The 22,734-nt window shown below is 39.3% G+C and overlaps 1 long non-coding RNA gene across 1 annotated transcript in view; it reads left to right on the top strand.

Moving 5' to 3' along the window:
• The window catches only part of LOC108794477, a 127,306-nt gene that overhangs the window by 63,120 nt on the left and 41,452 nt on the right, over positions 1-22,734 (top strand). Inside the window, exon 2 of the long non-coding RNA XR_001941711.1 lies at positions 1,065-1,115. This is a non-coding gene — a long non-coding RNA (uncharacterized LOC108794477). The remainder of the gene's footprint in view (positions 1-1,064; positions 1,116-22,734) is intronic.

Here is a 22,734-nt window from a genome sequence, read left to right as displayed (position 1 = left end):
CTTTTGCCTTTGAAATGTTAGGCATGTAAGGCTTGGTTCATCTCCAGCTTATTAGTGTTATTCTATGGCATTCCTCTGCATGCCATTCTCAGCGAGTGCCTGAGTGCAGCCTGGAATGTCTCTGACCAACCTTCATTAGAGAGGAGCTGACACGCAGTTCTGTACAGAGGCAGTGCCAGGCCTGTGCACCCAAGGAGGGATTTATATGCAATATCTCATCTAGAGGAATGAATGGTTCTTAATGATCCTTGATGACTTTTGTAATCTAGTGAATGAATCTCAGAGTCAGCCTCTCAGTCACTTCAGCTTACTATAGTGTGTACAGTAAATACAGGGAAGTTGTTTGTACTGAGAATGAAACATGTAGTAAGACATAAAAGAAATTAAATTTTCTATTTTGTTGTGATGGTGTTTGATGAATTGAGTTGTTACAAAAATTTAGAGAAGGGTTTTACTGTGCTACAAATCTTCAAAAACTTTTTTTGTTATCGGTGTAAACGTGGAAATAAACAGCCTTATACAGTACAGAGAAAAAAGTACAGTGGCAATTGAGAAGTGAAGAAACTGATGCCAAGCAATCAGAATGAAATTTGATGAAGAAAAACCAGGAAATTATGCTTCATGGTTGGTTGCTGAGTTTGGTGCACACAGCGCATTACTGTACCCTCAGGCCGAGTGGTAACTATTGCAGTATTGGGGCTTTTTTACACCATCTGTATTGAGCTGTGTTGATCCACACTTATGCTAAGGCACCTAAAAGACTATTGTTTTCTACTTACCCTGTTCACTCCATAATGCTGCAGTTTGGTATGGCATGCTGCACAAAAATGCACACATATTACAACACACTGTAGTGCATAGGCGTGAACGAAGTGTCATTTGGCTCATGTAGATGAGCCAATATACTCATACAGGTCAACTTTATTTTTTGCAGCAAAATAAATATGTGCCAAGTCTACATTTGCAGGTTAACAGTACAATACAAAGGTGCTCTTATCTGCATTTCACACAGTAATTAATAAAACGTACATGGAACATTTATTTCATATTTCCTTCCCTTACAGATCCTGAGCTTCAGATGTTATTATTCAAAGGAAAGACTCCCATTGATTTAGGTAAGTTCACTTCATGGAAGAGAAAAGGTCTCTATATGTTTATTGTGAATGCAACATGCCGTGTATTGTTTTCATACACGTAATCTGTGTCCTTAATTCAACTCAAGGTAAATGAAAGGCCAGCAGGCCCAGAATGTATGAAGGCCATGGAGGTTTTTCCCAAGGGAGAGAGAATTTCAATGGCTGGCCTTCAACATCTTTCATTGTTTTATCAGGTTTCTTACTTATATAAGCACCACATAGAGGATTGCCTTCACACAGCAGATGGTAGTTGGTGGAGCCATGCAAATAATTATTTCAACTGTGCATCCAGAAACGCTGCTTTGTGGCACAGATGTGGCATAGAATAATAAAGAAAATGTATGTCAACTAACATTTAGTTGTATCAGGCTTGTCAGTACAGTTATTATCTGATCAAGATATAGAAACTATGGCTTTTATGGTGCAGAGCCTATGGGTGGCAGAGCCTGTTGGTGGCAATGTGCCAGGGTAACCGGGTTAAATTACAGTGGGTTAGAAGAGCACATCTCTTTAGAAGAGCACATCTTTACCCTTATAATGACCAGAGGTCATTGAAGCCTAAATGTCCATTCCAAATCTATCAGTGTCAGTATCATTTTATTGAGGATATGAAAGACTTTTATTTGGTACATTGTTTTAATAATTACCCCTATTAGGTTTTTTAACATTATAAACTGCCAAATTTATTTTTTATTGCTTTACACATAGTTAACCTTTTTAACTGGATTGCATTTTTAAATTCTGTAGTTATATCAAACACTGTCTTCTTTATCTGAGCACAGCCAGTGCACAGAGAGACTGGCACAGTGCCCTCTGTAAGCTGGAAAAGTGTATTTGTAAACAGCCTGCATGTAGCCCTTTAATTGGCTGTCATAGTGATCACATGATCAGAAACCGCACTGTTTGGTTCACAGTTGTTAGTTTGAGACCTGTGGCTGTCAGTGGCAGCGCAGTCTCATATATAGGAGCACCCACAGACGCACACTCGCAGTTCACAGCTGGAACATAGACAATGGCTCTTATGGCATGGGGAACATTGAAAATGTTATTCTGCAGATTGCATTCGTCTAGTGGTCACATAATTGCCTTCTTAGAACAGCACATCACAAAGCCAAAAAAACATTTGTTTGGTAGTCTTGAGAGGGGATGCCATGCAGTTATTATAATAATAATAATAATTATTATTATTACAACTACTTTATGCCCCTGTGGACAGCTATTCATTTACTTTAAGGCTATAAATAATCTTAGGGTATTGTAATACTTTTCTAGAAGGTGCAGACAATGAAGAGGCCACAAACGTGTGACTATATGGCAACCCTATGGCATAAAGGAGTGCATAGTGGATTTTAGACAAGCTTTCGAGAGTGAACCTCTCTTCTTCAGGTGAGAAGCAATACACTGTACAGTATATTCAGTATGCATCTTCACCACAATTAAAACATCAAAACTTTTCTAAAAAAACATCTGAAAGCAAATTACTTTACATATATGAATATAAAAGACATACCGTATACTGTGCTGAAACCCCAACCACATAATATATTGTGATAATGCAATTATATCAATATTTCATAATGAGCGTATTTCTCAAGTCCATTCTTATGTATATTAATAAATACAGAGTATCCATTATAATCATGAATTATTTAATATCCACTTCTACAACGTATTGAGCCGATTAATTCAATTTAATATTGCATTTTGAAACATATCCATCCATATTTTCCACTGGGCATGCTTCCAATTCGTATGTTATAATCCATATGACAAGAATCCATATCAATTATTTGTAATGTCTCTCTGATGGTATACTTCTTACAGAGAGAGACAAATGCAAAATGTTCCACATATCTGTAGTTCATATGATCACAGTGGAATAAAGCAATTGGTTGCTTTCGCAGATGTCGTTGAGTCCCATAAAGCTCAGGATGTAATATACAGTATAGATGTGTGAAAATCACAGGCGCCAAAACACAGTAACTGCTCCTGAAAATGGTCTTCCAAAAGTATATACATTGATTTATTAAGGATAAAACACACAGCTGAAAAGGGATGAACTAGAAAAAAAGTGACATCAAGTTAATGAAGGACCTTGTGTTATAAGTTTTCACATTTTTTACTGTTACAGTGCAGAACAAGACATGTAGCATTTTTGTTCAAATTCTCTCTCTCTCTCTCTCTCTCTCTCTCTCTCTCTCTCTCTCTCTCTCTCTCTCTTTTCCATGACAACTAATTAGCTTCTATCTTTCATTTTCAAAGCTTAACTGTACAAATTGAAGACAGAAACTGATTATGATTCTGCTACAGTTTTGATAAATCCCCCCCATTATGTCTCGACCACGCCTCAAGCAGCATTCTGGGACTGTGGTGCTCCACTTATATCCCAAAAAGTTTCCGCACAGCCTTCTTTCTTATTGCTTCTTAGTTCTTTATTTCTCAGATCATTATAAAACATAAAAGACAACAAACCAAAGTACTGAAAAAACAAAGAAAACGCTTATTAGATGATTTTAGATGCTTCGAAATACACCTCTTAAACATTTACAGTTGGGCTAGGCACAGCCACAGGATGATATGATGGTAGATCTGTTAATGCCATTGTGGGATGATCCTATTTACTGTTGAAGTTTATTTTATTATAGGAGGTGTTTTAATATTCATTTTGATTATATTGTTTTTAATTGATTTTATGGTTTAGGGAAATGATGTGACTGTTACTTTGTGTTTCATAAATCTGATGAATGTTAGATACTTTTTGGTTTTGCTCTTGCCCCTCTTCTTTGTGAATTCAGCACATACTGAGGATAAAAAATATCTGCCATTGGCTTTGTGACCAATAGATGGCTATCTAACAGCATGCTATTCAATCAGTATCAGGGCTGCTAGGACAGTTTGTTCTGTGTCAGCAATCAGGTTTTTATTTGTGTTATGAATTGTATTTTTGTCTCTATATTAAAAAGAACATACCCAAATACACATGTATTATATTTATAAAATGTATGGTATCAAATGTTCCTCACTTGAAATGTGCTGATGCTTTCAGAAAGAGGAAGACAGCAAATAGAAGCTGTGATTTAATGAGGCAAATCTTTGTTAAGCACTGCTCAACACAGTTTTGTATTTATTAAAAATCATGAATGTATTTTTAAATGCACCTAAATTAAAGAACAGGTTTCACTTTACGCACTGAACAATGATTGATTATCATCTCCTCTGTCGAATTAGCGGAGATGTGGTCCAGGGAAGCTGAGCCAGGAAATGGAAGATTGACCCTCCTGGCTGTGCAGTGTGGCAGGGGTGTGTTAATCACAAAAGTGGCTATAAAGAACTGCAAATGCTTTGATGTATCTGTGGATGTATATTTAATTAAACAGGGAGTCTTTAAAGGAGAATTATGGGGTGAGTGAAAAACACTCATCCCCATAATTCAAGCCGACCTGTGACACTGAAGCTGTCACAGGTCGGCTCTATTGATTGGGAAGTCAGCGAACACATACCACCGATAGCTGACTTCCTGATCCTCTCCTTGCAGAGAGCAGTGACTGTCAGTATTGTCGGGATCTTTGCCGAATGCGGGGGATGGCTCTGCACTCTCAGCATATAGCAGGCAATAGCCCACTATATGCTGAGTTTTGGGTCACTGGAGGAGGATAGTATATGTCCTCCCATGACCCTGAAGAGAACTATGGCCAAAAAAGATTGCCCCATAGTTCTCCTTTAAGTAGTGATATTTCTTTCCCTTAAAGACTTCAATGTGCTTCCCATTCTCTGTCTCTATTGGTGGGTTTTCTTTAATGAGTGCATGCATGCCGTTTTGTGGGGTTCTGCTTGAAGATTGGGAGCCCAGCATGTGCATTGTGGTTATCTGTGGGTCTATTCTGCACCTCTCTGGGGAGACCACCAATCAGAGGAAGCTGTTCAGTGTCCCCCATCCTGGGGGCTTTGAAAATTTCATTTTGTTGTACTTGTTTCATGTAAAGTTAGAGGCCTAAGAGGGAGTGCACATGATGTTATTTCAAGCTGTGATAAAAGTTTATGTGGTACTGCATAGTTAGCAGAATACGATAATTGCCCGTTGAGAAGAGGCTTTTGGATAAACATTTTATATTGTTTTGAGATATTCAATCATGTGGAACTCATTTGCTACTATCACAACATAGAGGACCTTTTTTAAAGGTAATGCAGAGGCAACTTCAGAGAAGGGGGTTGACAGAAGTCAAGAGCAGAGAGAGATTGTCGAGTTCTAAAAAAGAGCAGTGGAGTTGAGGGGAACTTGACACGAGGGTTGACCTGAGTTGGTGACCTTCTGTTGGCTACTTCCCTAAATGAGACCCTTGGGTGCCAAGTCAGATTTCTAAAAGCTAGAAAGGCACTAGGTGGGAGTAGTGTTAAGCCTGAATCATAGTAAGGTTCTATCCATAACAGAGGAAGCAGACATTTGCAGGCTATCACCTGAAGCATGGTCCTGGGTCATCATCTTCCTATTTTACTATGAAGGGTTGCCCTGCATTGTCTGGTAAAGAATCTCACTCTGACACTAAACTCAGGAGGTAAATCTTAAAAATGTAATAAAGTACCTGAGTTATTAACAATACTGGGCCTTATTTCTGCCTCACTCAGCTGTAAAGCCTTATACATTTGCCCCACTAAGATATGCTGTTCACTTCCCTATATATAGAAACATAAAGCTCCGCAGGAGCGGTTGTCCGCGTGTATTCGGCCATATGAATATGCACGGAACCGCTCTAAATATTTAGTAAAAATGCATTTTTATGTGCATTGCTTAGGCTATTGCAGGGACCATGCGGTATAAAACTGCACGCCCTGCAAATAGTAGTAGTAGTAGTAGCCGCAAGCGAGCTGAATCTGTGCAGTTGTAAAGATTTTAGCGTTTTCGTGCCGTACGGTCTTTCTCACGGAAATACAGTGAGGGAAATACGAACGCTATTTGTGAATAGAGGCTACGAGTCTGACCTTTTTCACATTTGGGTTTTTTATTTATATTTTGTTTTTGAGTGCAGACCTATGTTTATCCCAAGCATGTTTAAATTCACCTACTGTTCATTGACTTTCTACCTCTGCCTAAAGTCAGTTCCAAGCATTCTCTACTCTTTTGGTAAAATTATATATGTTAGATTTGAACTGGATTTGAGGTCATGCCCCCATGTTCTTGATCTCAGCTTCATATTAAGAATACTGCCCTCCTAAACCTTATTCCCACCCTTAAAGTATTTAAAAGTTTTAAACATGCGCCCCTTTCCTTCTTTCTTCAAGGCTGCACATATTGAGGCTGGATTGCTAAATGAGTAAGAAGATTCACTTAATTTATCCAATAATAGGGGGATGAAAAAAGTAAACGGTTTGTTTTTCACATGATTGGATTATTGAAGCGAACCTTCACTCTTTTTTTAGTGAACATTCTTAACTCCTTTAGTAAATCAGCCTTGTTAAGTTTCTCTAGTCTTTAGGGATATGTTTTATTCTTCAGACCTTTTTTGTTGTTCATCTCTGAACTCCTTTTGTCGGATATATGACATTTTGTAAGTGAAGTCTCCAGAACTAAACCCAGTATTCTAAATGAGGTATAGCTCATAAAGATGTATATATACATTGAATGGATGGATTTCATTTATTTTAAAATTTTTATATTAAAAAAACATAGGACTGCATCATTAGACAACAATGCACTGTGAACTCACCAATGGATCAGAATAGAGAGAGTGTAAATATTTGCCTAGAGCATGTGCAGTGCAGCTGTGGGTAGTTAATTTATTATGTGTATTTACTTTCCACAAATTAAATATGAGTACGCAGTTGCATATTCAGTATGGATACATGCGAATATGGTCCTGTATTTTCCCCGCATTGGATAGTCTGATCTGAACTTAGGACAGGTATCATAGTTATTAGGGATGCACTAATGCCGAGTATTTGGGCAAGTACTCGTACTCATCCAAATGCTCTGATGCCTAGCACGATACTTCCAGTATCAGCAAGCCGGGCAGCACGTAATTACACGCTGCCCAGCTTCCTGATTGGATGGGAAGCCGGCTCCATGCTCTCTAGCCACCTGCTTGCATGCAACCGGCTTCCCGGCAAATCAGGAAACCAGGCGCTGTGTAATGACGCGGCACCCAGCTTTTTGATTGGTCAGGAAGTCGGCTTCATGCTCCCGAGGGAGCATGGAGACGGCTTCCCGGGCCAATCAGGAAGCTGGGCGCCGCTTCATTACACAGCGCCCGGCTTCCTGATTGGCCAGAAAGCCGGCTCCATGCTTCCTTGTCACCTAGTGAAGAGAAGCATGGGGGCGGCTTCTCTGCTAATCGGAAAGCCGGTGAGTCATTACACGCTGCCCGGCTTCCCCGCTAATCAGGAAGCCAGGTGGGGAGTCATTACACACTGCCCGGCTTACCCGCCAATCAGGAAGCCCGGTGGCGAGTCATTACACGCCGCCTGGCTTCCTGAATTGTATTTCCAATACTCGGTATTTGATACCGACGAGTACCGAAAAAAAATATTGGTACTCGTACTCGATACAGAAATACCGGTATCGGTGCATGCCTAATATTTCTCTTATTTCATAAAAGTTTTAGAGATATAAAATGTCAGATGCTAAGCAAGACTAATTTTTAAAATACTACAAATGTTGCCGATGACATTGTTCAGTGTATGGTCATGCTACACTACTAGATGGAAGCACCAGGGGGCAGGTGGAATCTGTAATAGCAGCTCTTGATCCTACTGCAATCTCAGGGAGGTGGAAGTAGTTGTCTCGCTTGGCTTACAGCACTGAGACCATGGGTTCAGTTTTCATCAGGGACCCTATCTCTATGTGTTTTGTATAAATCTGCCTTTCCAAAATATAAGTCCTCCCTCTGTACTGCCATTGCCAGTCATACCTATTTGATCATTCTCATTAACACCATCTCATTTAGTCCTTGTCAACTCTTTTTTACCTTTAACTCGTTACTTCACCCCATACCATCAGATCTGATAGTGGTTACCGAGCAAGCACCTTAATACACATTGCTACATCCCTTAACCTTGTGGTTTTTATACTGTTGCTAATGTTGCTTACAGCACTCTGCCTGCACCACCCCATAGGCTTACAAGGTGGAGCATGGCCAAATAGGAGCACTATGTTGTCTGCTTCTGCATTTAACGCTTTGGAGACCTAGCCTCATACTGGTATAAAAAGTTTCATGAACAATGCGTACATTTTTAATAAAACCATACCCGGAACAGATTTTCTTCTTAGCAGAAGCCGAACACAATTCTAATAGCACATTATTACAGATACTGCAGGTAAGGAGATCCTCGGTCTCCAGAGACTATCATCTAAGAAGACTGCAATAAACAGGCTTGGAATTGTTTTTGTCTAGCTGTGCAGTTCATATTGCTTCACTCCTAACCAATGTGAGATGTGATACCTGCTCTGCCTGAACATCTCTTGGGGGGTGTTTTGTATCAAATGCACTGAGAAAACGCTGATTTTGTATTCCTTTAAGGAACACCCTACACACACTTCTGCTGTGTGACCTCAGGTCACAAGTAATGCCTGCAAGCTAATTGATTAAGAAAGGCTTGTCTAGCTGGGGCCTCTCTGAGAGTCCTCCCTTTGCATTCCAAAGTTTTGTGAAGGAGGTTAGCTTAGTCTAGCAAGAAAGAGGAAGTTTCCAACAGTTGAGATTCTGCACTCACTTTCAGCTCTTTTCCCCTCTGCTTTCTGCAACTTCCTAACACCAACCCTTAACGACTCAGTCTCTGCATCTTTTTGTGACTCGCCAGGGAAAAAAACAAAAAACACAAGGAATACAAACCCTCCATTATTTGTTTTTTCTATCCCTGCCTTGAAAAATGATCATGTTATACAGAGCGGAGCTCCTGCGAAAAAAGTGCACATCTGCCTAATTCCGAAAGTAGGACTGGGATTGAATGACAGGGAAATTAGCCAGCTCTCCAAGACGGGGCCTCTTGCAAGCGAGCAAAGCTGCACAATGCAAAGGACGACTGCAAGCAAAACATGAAATGGAACAGGAGGGAGAAATGCTCAAGTGAACTTCAGGAGACGTCTACGATCACATGGTAAGTTCAGCTTTGTTGGCAGGACTTGCGTCCTCGCTGCGGAAACTGTAACAGACCGTCCGCGCTCTCCCGTGCATCGTTTTGTTTTTTTGCGTGTGTTTTTCTATGTTTTCATTAAATGGGCTTTATCGCGTAGTCAGGATTAATTTGATTTAGCCTTTATTCCTTACAAAGAAACCTCAGTAACTAAGGCTGGGAAAATGAATATATTTTTAAGGAGACCTGATGTTACCAAGTCTTTATCAGTTCCTTCTCTGCTGCCTTATCTGAAAAAAATGTAGCTTGCGGTCAGTATAAAAAGGGCTTTGTGTGAGAATTCTTGGCAAAGTTAGAGGTCAGGGCCCGTGCGATCCATCTGCTTGCCAGTGAGATCCCAGAACACAATTTTTTAGAAACTAAAATAACCTTCTAAAACAATCTTGTAGCATTTGACTGTAGGCTGTCTGTTAACAATAAGAACTCTTTTTGTACTTTAGCCACTTATTCAACCTAGCTTTTCATGTTCCAGAGGCACATTCTTCTGATGTATATGAATTCCTTTGTTCCGTCTTAAGATAAGATACATATTTAATACACAGTCTTGGCTGCCTTCTCATTCACCCACATCCCATTGCCAATAGGAAGCCTATCCCATATTTGTTTTGGGGGAAAAAAAGCTACATTTAGAAAGTTTGAAGAAACTGTCGGGAGCATTCAGAGCTACAATATCTGGGAAAAAAGATGATTAGTCTGTAATCGTTTAAAAATATAGAATAAAAATTGGCATTTAGTTAGGCTTGTCCGTGATTAGACAAAGAAGTTTTAATAACCTGGGCAATGGAGATATTTAACGGTCTAAACTTTAAGCATTTTTAATATGGATCTATATAACTTTACAGTGCAAATCCTATATAGTTCATACCTATCTATATATCGAGTATTTTTATGTCTTTTTTTTGTTTCTATTTAAGGGTTATTTACAGCAATATAGTTAGGCTTAAGTATGCAAAAAAAACCCTGAAAAAAACCCTATTCTATATTGAATTTAAAAGATTTACACTTTCATAAATGATTCATTATTTTCTTAAACTGTTTAAATTACATAGTGTGTCGGCTTTGATAAAAGAAAAAAAGCTTCATATGCCACCCAATATTTTCTGTCGGTGCCCTTTTATGTTTATTTCTCTATTTTTAGTTTGCATAATGAACATAAGAACATTAATTGCAAAAAGATGTAGGGAAAGATTGTCTTTTTTTGCCTTATATTTTGTGTATCTACCTTTCATTGTATATATATTCTAAACAAAAACAAACGTAGTATAAAAGCAAGGAGGTAAAAAAATGTCTTTTGGCTTCTTAATATGTTTGCGCCTATTTGGCTGATGTCTCAAATCATCGCCCGAACTGCAACATATTTTTATACATTTACTGTCATAAAATGAAAATGACTGAATACCATATTACAAGGCTTCATACAGAGGTTATGTTTAGTTAACAGAATCCAAAAATCCAAGTAAATGTAAACCTTTATGCTTCACCCTTTTATAGTGTAAGTAAACCACTGCTTAGTGTGACATAAGAGGCTTTACAGATGATTAAAACGGGCTTGCGGTTAGCTCAACAGTTTCACTTTCAGCAAAATATCTCAGCACTAAAATCTGGGCTGGATCACAAACTGTTAGATCAAACCTATTCCTACATCTTACTATCAATATTCAAAATCCATTGGTTTTCCTATACACTATCAATGGAAAATGATTTTATTGTATTTTTTCAATGCATTTATTTCCAACCATGTATGCATTGTGGTCACCAATTATACACAATCATGCAAAAATACTATAGATTGTGATTGGATCCAACATAAGAAGTAAATTTTTAGCCTCATCCCACTGGTGTGCCTTTAAATTGCTCGGTAGGTAGCAATAGCGACAGACCAACCACACCATTACATACATTGGAATTGTTAAAATTAAACCACTGAATTTAGAAATAAATTAAAACGAGACCTTTTATTGTACCATGTATGTGCACTTATAACTTTTAACAATTCACAGGATATTCACAGGGTAAAGCTAGAGCCTAACTGGTTGGACTCGATGGACTTGTGTCCTTTTTCAACCTGACTAACTATGTAACTATGATATTTCTTCTGCAATAGCACTATTCTTCTGCAACATTACTATTCTTCATAGATTCAATTCACAAAGCTTTAGCACAAGTAAAGAGTTATATTTTTAGTCATGTGACTATATTTTTTAAAATCTCATTGGACCTTAGCTGAAAACAAGTTTTTTTTTTAATAAGAATTCTTAATATGCTGTGTTAGCTTTGTGAATTGAATCTATATGTAATTATAATCTACTTTTATTTTTTATTATTATTATTGTAACTTTCTATTATTTTTGTATATCTGCATGGACACATTTACTGGTTGATAAATACAATAATTATAAGCACAAGTTAATATTTTATTTGTACTGTTAAAGTATTATATTTTAGTCTTATACTACCTAAAAATCTTTGTTTTTTAAATGTCTTTATTTATTTGATACAAGCAGTGAAAAATGTACTAACAATGGGCAGTATCTAAAGTACCCTTCCCCCATTTTCAGTATCCCCATAAGATTTTCAGCATAGAATTGTAAGGCCAGTAAAGATGTTATCTGATAGGATGATACTGGTTGTTCACTTGGCACACAGCTGTTTTGCCTTATAGAATACATTTAAATACATCAATTTAAATATTCTTTAGATTTAAAAGTCTTATTCTCTGAAATGTATATTTTGGTGTATTATTATTGCTGGTTACATATACTGCACTGCATCTGTATTATTGATCTATTATTATGTCTGGCATGGCATAGCACTCGTTTTATTGTAACAGGACACATTGTAGATGGAATATAACAGGAAAGACCAATCTATTGCACAGCGATTATATAGAGCACATTGTAAAAATATAACACTGTAAATTGTTTTTCTCTCTCGATTTCACTGTAACTTTATTTTACAGGCAGATTCTATGCGCATTTTATGGTTTCTAAGTAGTAAGTGAAAACGTTCTACTTATTGCTACGTTAAACCTCTATTGGGCAGCAGAAATTTTCCAGCTGGCTGATAAGTTTTACTATTTGGCCACAGGCTGCTAGTCCATTCCGTAATATGTGCTTGTAATCATTCACATATATATAAAAATATTGCGAAAACCAGTGATTGATTCATAAAAACCGCAATAAATTGTCTGTGCTTCCTGACTCAGTCAGTCTCATTCCTTATTTGATTTCCCAGTGCATGGTAAAGCTAGAGCCTAACTGGTCAATATGGAAAACACTTTCTTTCCAGCTGTCTCCAAGAACAATGTAATATGATTCAAAGCAGCTCATGAAATAAAATAATATGAGTACTCTAAGTTTATCAGTGTCTAAAAATTCACAGTGGGTGCAGCCATTTTGAATAGTTCTCAGCAGTGCCCAGGCATAGAACATTATCTAGAGCTCCTGACTCTATATAGCTTTTTACTATAGAGTCGGAAATGTAAATAAGAGGTGCAAATAATAATAGTTTCCATACAATGTAGCTGCATCATCCTCTCAATCAGAAGTTATTTAAAATAACAGTTTGCTTGTCAGTGGAAATGAAAAAACCCTTCCACACTTGTTCACTTAAATGCGTTTCGCCCCACCCCGGGGCTTAATCATGGAGTGGACCGCTCTACCCATCAATTCGCCAACACTGTGTTGTAAGAAAGATTTGCTTTCATTTTAAAAAACTGACTAAGCCAAGTGTTAGTTGATGAACATGACAGAGGCAAATCTACCCAAATGATGTGCAGTAGAGGGTGCTAAATTTTCCTTTTTCCCACCGAACCACAAATTTCCTTATTCAAAAACAACTGATCTCTACAGTAATTCCTATCGCCATACATTACCAGTTCAAGCAATGTCCGCCTGTCTTACCATTTACGCTGCTTTACCATTTTTTTTTTGTATGGTACAGAATCCAAAGGAATGTGTGTCATTTCATATATGTGTAATCATAAAAAAAAGTGTTTTTTCAGTAGCATCTGTTTCAGGTTATCGTCTCTGTTGTGTTTACTTAGTGAGCAAATTTACAGCATAAAACATAGAAAACAGTTTCATGTAGTCATCTGCTGATTGCCCGGTTGTGCACATAATCTACTCCACTGCAGATGTTTCCAGTCTCCCTTACATAGCTCTTTGCTTTCTAGGAAACCAGAAAGGCCTGTGATACAGTCTGACTCACTCCGGCAGTTTGTCAAGCTGTCAGGCGCTCACTGGCTGGGTTTTATGTCTTTAAAGTTACAGGAGAAAACTTACTGAAGCCATATTTGTTCAACCCTACAAGGCAAAAAGTTGATGCTCTTTTTTTTTGCATTATAGTTGTCAACTTTCCCAGATCCCCCCGGGGCACTGCTGATTTTTACGTTTTCCTCCCACAAATCCCACACACTTTAACATTAGTTTCCCAGGATTGTAGTTTTAAATCTATTGCAAAGTGCATGCAGAGTTTGGATGGTTTACACAGCTCCCCTTATAAGTAGCTCTCTACCTGCAATTTGCACCTAAGTGCTTGACAGTGGCATGTGGAAGCACAGCACCTTGTACCTTTTCATTTGTAATATGCTGTATGAGTTAGTTAGGCACAACTGCAGTCCTGTGTTTCTTTTGTTTGTAGTGTTCTCTACCATAGTGAGCACTCCTCAGTAAGAAATAGAAGCAGCTGGACATCAAACTGTAAGTGCCTAGGTATTTAACATAATCCACAGCTTTTTGTAAAAATTGCAGGTAGACACCCTATATACTTAGCTCGCTCCAGGAACAGCGTTTCTCCCTCGCACATGACCGGGCAGCTGCTCTCTGTAATTCTACTTATTAGCCTTGGTTCTGTGTGAAGCAGAGGCACTGTTTGGCTAATAAGGCAAAGACATGGCCAGTCAGGCTCAGCGGGGCACCATACTCTAGTAGATAGGTAAGTATTTGTGGAATCTACTGTATATGTATGCTGTAAATTACAGCAGCATGGAGAAGTTGTAAACCTAAAGTTAATGCCTGCGTTAAATTTGTGGACAGGCTATGGATACATATTCTTAACAAACAATGAGCAAGCCATTACTGACCTCTGTAGCAGAGGCCACAGTGGAGCAATTCACCTTTGATGTTCACAGAGTCACTGAAGTAATTTAAGTTGTCCTTTCTAGCAGTGTAGCTCTCTCCTCTCAGACTGTCTGTTCTGTTGGTAAGTTAGAGGTTAGAATACCATACTCTAGTAGATAGGTAAGTATTTGTGGAATCTACTGTATATGTATGCTGTAAATTACAGCAGCATGGAGAAGTTGTAAACCTAAAGTTAATGCCTGCGTTAAATTTGTGGACAGGCTATGGATACATATTCTTAACAAACAATGAGCAAGCCATTACCGACCTCTGTAGCAGAGGCCACAGTGGAGCAATTCACCTTTGATGTTCACAGAGTCACTGAAGTAATTTAAGTTGTCCTTTCTAGCAGTGTAGCTCTCCCCTCTCAGACTGTCTGTTCTGTTGGTAAGGAAGGCTACTGAATCACTGCTTGGAGGGGAAGCAGGGCAAGCTGAGCTACTGAGCTACTACTGGGAGTAGGAGTAGGGGGAGCTGAGCTGCTGAGAGAACCACACAAATGACTTCAAGGCTTCTGCTGTTAATTTTAAGATGGATTGCTCCACAGAGTTTGCAGCTACAGAGGTCAGTGAAGACTTATTTTAAAGCATATTTACTGCATGTTAAGAATATGTAAATACTTTAAAGTCCCTAACCTGGCCACAGATTCCCTTTTATAAGTTGATGGTATCTCGCTTTAATATGGTTTGAAGATTGCATAAATGTAACAACATGTAGAAAAGTTAGGCCAAAGGACTGCATCTTGGTCAAAAGTAAAACAACATTAGAACAAAATTCTTATCTCTCTAATATAAATAAAATGTATGAATGCAAAAATATATATGCAGTGAAAGATCTTTGCCAGGTCGCAGCAAGACTAATGTAGAAATTCGTAACTTTCTATGAAAGTCCAGCAACACCTATATTCTCCTGTTAAAATGTTTGCTGAGTCCATTAGGATCCTACCAACTGTTAAAGCCAACAAACTACCTCATGCTGAAGAAAAAGGAGGGTAGGAGAGATAATGGTCAACATCTGCTGAACATCAAACTTAATCCCAACTACACAGGACACAGTGTAAAAATACTGGAGAGCAGGCACAGGACTCATGGAGGCCAAGATAAACAGTCTCAGCTGTGCAGCATAGGTAGAAGAAAAAAGCGAAATGATAGTTGTTTTAATGGAAAATTTTCTTTCAAAGGAATCATGCTGAAGTCGGGTGAAGTTTGTATTTTTTAACCATTGAACCAGTTATAGAGTTGTATTTGTAAATTAACTTGCATCCCTCATGTCCTGAAATTACTTTATCTGTTAGATTTTTGGAACTCCAACGTCAACCAAGCTAGTACTCCTTTTCCAATAGAATTTCTCCAACATGGATCCAGTTGCCACAATGTCTTTGCAATGTCATAATGCGTACCTTATCACGAAAGTCTTGTGTGGCGCTGCATAGTGTTAGGAAATGCTGGACTACATGTAATTCTGAAGGGTGCTTGTAGTGACTGCAACACATTGCACTGCGTATAACCAGTAGCAAGGAAGGAAGTCACCCCTACTCCAAAAATGCATTTTCAAAATGTATTTGGAGTGCATAATGTCACATAATTCAGATAGCCAATGTTTTGTGGCCTTGCAGGTTCCTCTTCTTCAGGGATGACTTGGTGACAATTAATATACAGATACACTAGATATTTATAGCAACTGGTAATCCATAGCAATCCTCCCACCCCCTCTGGCATCATAGTTGTGTCATAATCCTGCCAAAAAGACTAAAATAATACAGCACAGTTGTGCAATCTATTGTGAATAGCCCGTACAGCACCCCTTCGGTTCTACTGAACCGAAGGGGTCCTGGGGCCGAAGCTAGCCGAAGGATCAGCCTAAACTACGGCCAGATCCTTCGGCAGCTTCGTGAATAGACCCCATAGGTTCCAAACTTGGTATATTCCATAAAGGGTTCTCCCAGATGTTTATAGTATTGCAGAGTACATTAACAATGGACTTTCTATCACAATCCTAGGCAACTCAGTTAAGCATAAAATTAAAAATGTTGAAATCAAAATTTACTTTAAGTAAAAATCTAATTTCGGAATGATTAGTAGATTCAGCTATAGGCAGCTTATAAGTGTATGCTCAGCTTGCCCATGCCTCATTCTAAGCCTGTGCTATGGTCCATTATAGGGATAAGGTTTGTGTTTGTGGTGAATTCCTGGGATTCATGAAATTCACAAACTTTTGGCTCAAAAGGTTTGCAGGTTCTCTGCCAAAAATAATGAGAAGATAATTCTATGAAGGGAGAGATACAGTTTTTTTTTATTTTATTTTTTTTATTTTGCCATTGGCACATGACTCCAATGGCAGTTTCCAGCTCCCCATGCCTTTTTGTTTGACAATAGACTTGCTTATTAGTCCTACAAATGAGCAGAACTTAATAATAGACCTAAACTGGGTTTGATACAAGCTTCAAATTCAAGCAAGAGTTGCCAAATTGTTTGGGATCTGAACCCTGGCGGATTCGCTTTAGTCCTTTAATGTGACTGGGATAGAGCCAAGCTCAACCTTTACAGGACAAGTAAAAATGTGCATATAATTTCAGCTGCTCTAGATCCACTGATTGCTGACATCTGGTTTTCAATGCAGGTATCTTCTGCTTATACATTTTTCATTATGTACTTTGCATAAATTGTCTAAGTTTGTGATAGGTTTACATAAAGTGATGGGCAAAATAAAAAATATATATATAGGTTGCACTCTGTCACTAGCAATAATACAGCAGATTTTTATTACCTCTTGATCCTGCCAGCAGATTTGTTTGTTTTTCCACTTCCTGTATCAGGGCAAGCTGTCTAGCAAAAACAGTTACAGAGATTGGGACAAACCATATAACAGCGACAATGGTGCTACAATGTTCAACTTTGTGTAGTTTATACAACAGAGATTAATTTTCTAAACCTGTTAACTTATCTAACACTACTCACAGTAGTAATGGATGCAATTTTAGTACAACTGAGCTGGAAAACATTGCCCAAATAGCTCTAGCTGTCCACATTATTAAATGAATGACCTTAGCAAAAGCATAGGGTACGCTGCTCCCAAGCCTAAATTACATCACCCTCATGGAAGATCAGCTGCTGAATGCCAACAGGGGATTGCCCCATAGACTGCACAAATCCAAAGGAATCGATGGGCTGCACAAAGAAAATGCAAACGCTGGTAGATTTATTTATCAGGACAGTATGAACAGAGAGCCCCCGCTTGGGACCCTCACTGATGCATTTCACCCACAAGGCTAGGCATAATTGTAGAGGCTTGCCAGGAGGAGCAGCATGTGCCCCTGCAAAATTCTAAGCCTTTTTATTTCACAGGTCCCTCTAAATTCCTGGTGCCCTACACTCAGTCTGCCACCTGTTGGCTGCCTGTGCTCTAGGGTCTCCTCTGCTGTAGTCAGTGTTCAGGCTGTGCTATGCTGGTGGCTATCTTCAGTGCGCCACAGCTTGCAGAGTGGCAGCGGGGTGCCGGGTTCTAGAATGCTCTCTGCTTACCAACAAGGTAATACGAACAGTGCCCCCCTCCTCAAAAAAATAAAAAAAGGGCTAAGTTGAGTGGTGGTGGGGCATTTATGAAAGGTCCTTACTGCCTTTAAAACGCTATAATACAAGTTGGAACTGGAGGTCCTCTTTAATGCACACTCGCCTAAGCAGAACCACCTCTTCCTACTTGAGAATGTGTCTGTGATCCCTGTTAATAAACATTAGAAATTGTCATACATTTTGTTAATCTGTGTGTTTAATATGCTTCCTTTAAACAATACATTCCGGCTAAGAGATTTATATAGCAGCCTTTGACAGGCGAGACATTATTAGAAAGCATTTCCAGGAAGTTCACAGAAATGCCAAGGCTTGTGTCTACAAGAAGTACAGAACGCAATTATAATAGTCAGGAATTCAGTTAACAGCTCTGAGTCCTTTGTTTGCAAAATCTGTTCTGAAGAACCATTAAGTAATGCATGAGAACTTCCCCTTTTGGGGGTCTGCACCTTGTAAGTGCTGATAGACCAGAATGGGTGCGATGTCATGTTTATTATCATTTATTATATTTTTTAGAAATAGTGGTGTCTTTCTTTAGGGGCTAGGAAGAGTAAAACTGACCACACACGTGGCAATTTTAAGTCAGTTTCAATCACTTTTGAGCCACCAAGAATCGCAAGTACGAGTGCAAGGAATGAAGCAATCTACTACCAGAATTGGGGGAGACTGTGAAGTGAAACTGACAGCTTAAATACAGTTTATTGATATGGAATTCAAATTGTCTGATTTCTTTGCTATTTTGACAAAGAAATGGAATTAAATGTTCCATTGCTTCATCAAATAGCCATCTGTATGGGCAGCTTAAAGTGACATCAAGGGCAAAATCCCCCCCACACACACACACACTGCTAATGTAAGGACTTCCCCTAATTGATGCCTCTTAATCCAATCATCTTCTTCTTTCCTGTAGTTTTTAGCTGTCCCTTCAGCGCCGGTGCGGGTCTCCCATCCAGCGCTGACTCCTCTGTCCTCCTCTTCTCTGATGTCCCACGGAGTCTGTGCGGGTGCACGCTGCTCCATAGACGTACCTTGTGCCTCTCCGCGTCTCCCGGCCGAACATCTGAACTGCGCATGCGCCCGCCCCAAGATCCTTAGCGGCGGCCCGATACATTTTCAGATGTTCGGAGGGGAGCGTGCGGTGGAGACACAGGTAAATATTAACCCTTTGAAAAAGTTGTTGTTTTAAAAAAAAAATCATTTTGCAAATATCGTCTGCTTGCTAGCAGTAGATATATGCAGAAACCGCTAAGGGTTATATAACCCTTTAGGCCCCATTCACACTAAGCGACATACCTCACAAGCAGATCAGCGCAGCTGGGATAGCGCGACTGTTCGGGGCGAGGGTCCAGCGATGACCGCGCAACCTTCACCGTTGGGCTGCATTCAAAAATAGAAAAATTGCGCGACATCCGCGAGAAAAAGGGTCCTGCTGAAGCAACAGCGACGGGCGACATGGAGCTGTACATTAAAACAGTTCCATTGAATAACATTGGCCGGTGACTTCTCGCTATATTGCGCTGCAAAAATGCGTGATATCGCGGCGGGAATCGTGGGATTTATCGCTTAGTGTGAATGGGGCCTTAAGGCAGGTTGGAAAACACATATCAATTTATCATAAGATATCCTGTGTAAATTATATTGTGGACCTATCATATTTAAAAGTCCAGAGGGAAATTTGATTTTCTTGTTGCTTGTGTTTTCACAGCCTCTGCAGCCTTCTGAACTTATAAATCTGTGATAGTGCTGGATTAGTAAGCGTAGTAATTGGTTTTTATGTGAATTTGAATAAATGGGGAATATACTCCTGGAGGGACATAACACATAATGACAGTGTGTGAAGTGTAAAACCCGGTTATGGACCAAGGCTGCTGCCTCTCTGGTTCTCATAGGGGGATCCCTCAACTGAAGATCAAATTCTGGATGTGTGGTTAGGAGTGCCTCTTAAATAGTGGATTCAGGAAAATCTCTTCTGTGAAGCCTGAATTAGGCTTGGACTAGCGCTGAGAGGATTGGATTTGTCCTCTAATTAATAGTGTTGCTCAATCCCTGAAGAAGGGGAAGGCTGGTTCCCCCAAATGTATCTGACATATCCATTTAAATAAAAAACCTAGACGAACCATCATGCAAGATGACCCCTTTTTTTAAGATTGAAGAAAATAGGTCACCAGCACTCCATAAGTTAAAATGAATGAGTCCTTTTAATGGACAATGATGTCACAGAAATCCAACATGAGGCTCATGTTGGATTTCTGTGACATCATTGTCCATTAAAAGGACTCATTCATTTTAACTTATGGAGTGCTGGTGACCTATTTTCTTCAATCTTGTGTTTTGCACGGTGCCATCCGTGAAGTTACTTCGAGCACCATTTATTTGATTGTTGGCCGGGACTGCTGAAAGGTGTGCGGAGGGCACCTCCATCAATTGCCCTTTTTTTAAGAGGCGCTTCTAAACACACTTTTGGGATCTGAAGCCTTCGGAAGACAGAGATTCATGCTGCAACATCTACCCTGGCGTGCTTGCAAAGGAGGGAATATGCAGACAGCATAAATTACAGTAAACTATCATAACGGTTCAGCATTTTCTGAATACTAAACTGAATCAGGAGTAAGGAGTGGGTGGAGTCAAAATCTTTCCACTAAGACTATATTTTTTTATAGACAGATATGTCGAATGAGAAATACAGATTATATCTCAAAAGTTTATTTTATTGTAGCATGGTTTTCTTTAATTCCTGGAGACGTTCCTGTGTTTTCAGTACAGTGTAGGATTGTTATTTTCCACTTGTAATTTCCAAGTGATTTTTTTGGCATCCTTTATTTTCAGTATAGATGCAACTTTATTTTCTTTTGTTTCAATTCTTGAGTATATTTCATCTGACTTCCTGTGTCATTCAAGAAAAACATGACTATAATGGGAAAGCTGGAAGCATAAAGCATATATTGCATTTCACTCACAGTTGCTTTTATTGACAAGAATATGACATTAACAGTATACATGTCACATGACCCAAAACTGGAAATATGTGTTGTGTTCTGATTACTGAGGTCCTGCATTTATAATCCAATATAAACACTCCCAAAAGCATGCAATCCTCAACATTTATTAAAGTGTAACTCTAGGCTTTGTTTGTTATGGATATATAGTAGGGAGATGTTAGAATCTTTGAAAGGTGTTTATTTCTAGTGCATCCTCAGGTGGTCACCAGGACAGAAACTTAAGGGGGACAAAGACAGCCATACCTTTATTGGGGGATTAGAACCTCAATCAGATTTTTTTTGCTGCCTGTTGAATGCCACTCAATGGGACATAAAGTGATGGGAAATCTTGCCAAGGGTAACACATACAGCAATAAATACCTGAGGAAAATGACCCCCAGTCCTGCATTGGTGTCAGTGGAAGTAAAAAAAAAACAAACATTTACACATTGGTGTCAGTGGTTAACTTACTTGATCACACACTCATACAATGCCAGCTCTCTGTTGGGCTGGACTTTTACTGTGGCTGTCGGGATGGAGATCATTCCACCTAACAGTCAGTGCCAGCACAATCGCAGTACTGTGTAAGGGTGTTCGAGCACCTGAAACCCTGAAGATATTGTCAAGCTTCTGGGAGACCCACCTAAAATATTGAGTGACTTCCGAGTTTTGGGGGTTAGAGGACAGGTCTGCCAATGTAAAAATTACTTCTTTAATACACATCATAAAATGCTCTTTGCACTTATTTAGTAAGTGGGCTACCTGCCAGATCTCCAGTTTGCAAATATAAGCACAAAGACCTATGACGATGGCAATGCACAAAGTAAAGTACTCATAGAAACAGTGCACTGGAGTCAGCACAATGAAATCTGATTGGTTGTTATGGGTTATTGCTCTTAGGACATGCCTGTTGTTCTTTACACAGCCTTAGCAGATAAGCCCATTTTTGTTTAAACTCAGCACTGTAATGTATGCTATAGCTCAACCTGTCATATCCTTGTTATTTCAGCGTCTGTGGAGCTATTACTCTATGTAAATATTGCAGAGTAAGCAGGTGCTGCAAATAGCAGCGGTAGGTGTGATAGGAAATTGCTGCGCTCAGCACTAGCCCCCATGAATAGGAGAAGTGTGTCAGAAGCAAGAAGAAAAGCCAAGGGGCACAAAAGAGCATTAAATATTTATCATTGTACATTTCGCAGACAGTGTCCTGTTTATAGAGTGCATCTGTCTTGTAGGAGTCCTTTACTATCTATTCTCCGTTAGGATGAAGCATTGCTGGGAATGCTATAGCCATGACTCTGAAGACACAGGGCTGGGAGAAGGGTCTGCTTTGCATAATACAAGGATCTGTCTCCCCATCAACTATCTTTTTAATTGCAGGCTTCCCTGCCATTTACTGGAAGTACACAATATAGGATAGTAGTGCTGAAGAGTACATGGAGTAGATGGGGTCAACAGGCTCTTTTCATGACTATGGTTAGATGCTTGTTTTTTCACCTTTCTTCTTTGGTCGGAATACCCTTCCATTTGTAGTTTGATTATAACAAGCAGGGATCATTCCATGAATACCTCTGACGATCAGATATTTACAGTTTCCATTACCGGAGACGACTAAGACTACTTGAGAGATTTTGCTTGGAAGTTGGAGGACATATTTGGCACAAATCAGCCACTGCCTTGTAAACCCCTTAAAGGGGGCCTAGTATTAGATGTATTTGTTTCATGTTACAAGCAAGCATGCTAAGGTATGTGTACAGGGCTGTTGCCTCAGGCGGCATCTCGTGGGGGGGGGGGGGGGGGGGAGGGGGGA

Source organism: Nanorana parkeri, unplaced genomic scaffold (genome assembly GCF_000935625.1).
Source record: "Nanorana parkeri isolate BGI_ZX_2015 unplaced genomic scaffold, ASM93562v1 scaffold856, whole genome shotgun sequence".
In the NCBI taxonomy this organism is placed as follows: domain Eukaryota; kingdom Metazoa; phylum Chordata; class Amphibia; order Anura; family Dicroglossidae; genus Nanorana; species Nanorana parkeri.
Note: the sequence above shows the minus strand (reverse complement) of the source record. Positions and strands in the feature narration are given on the sequence as shown.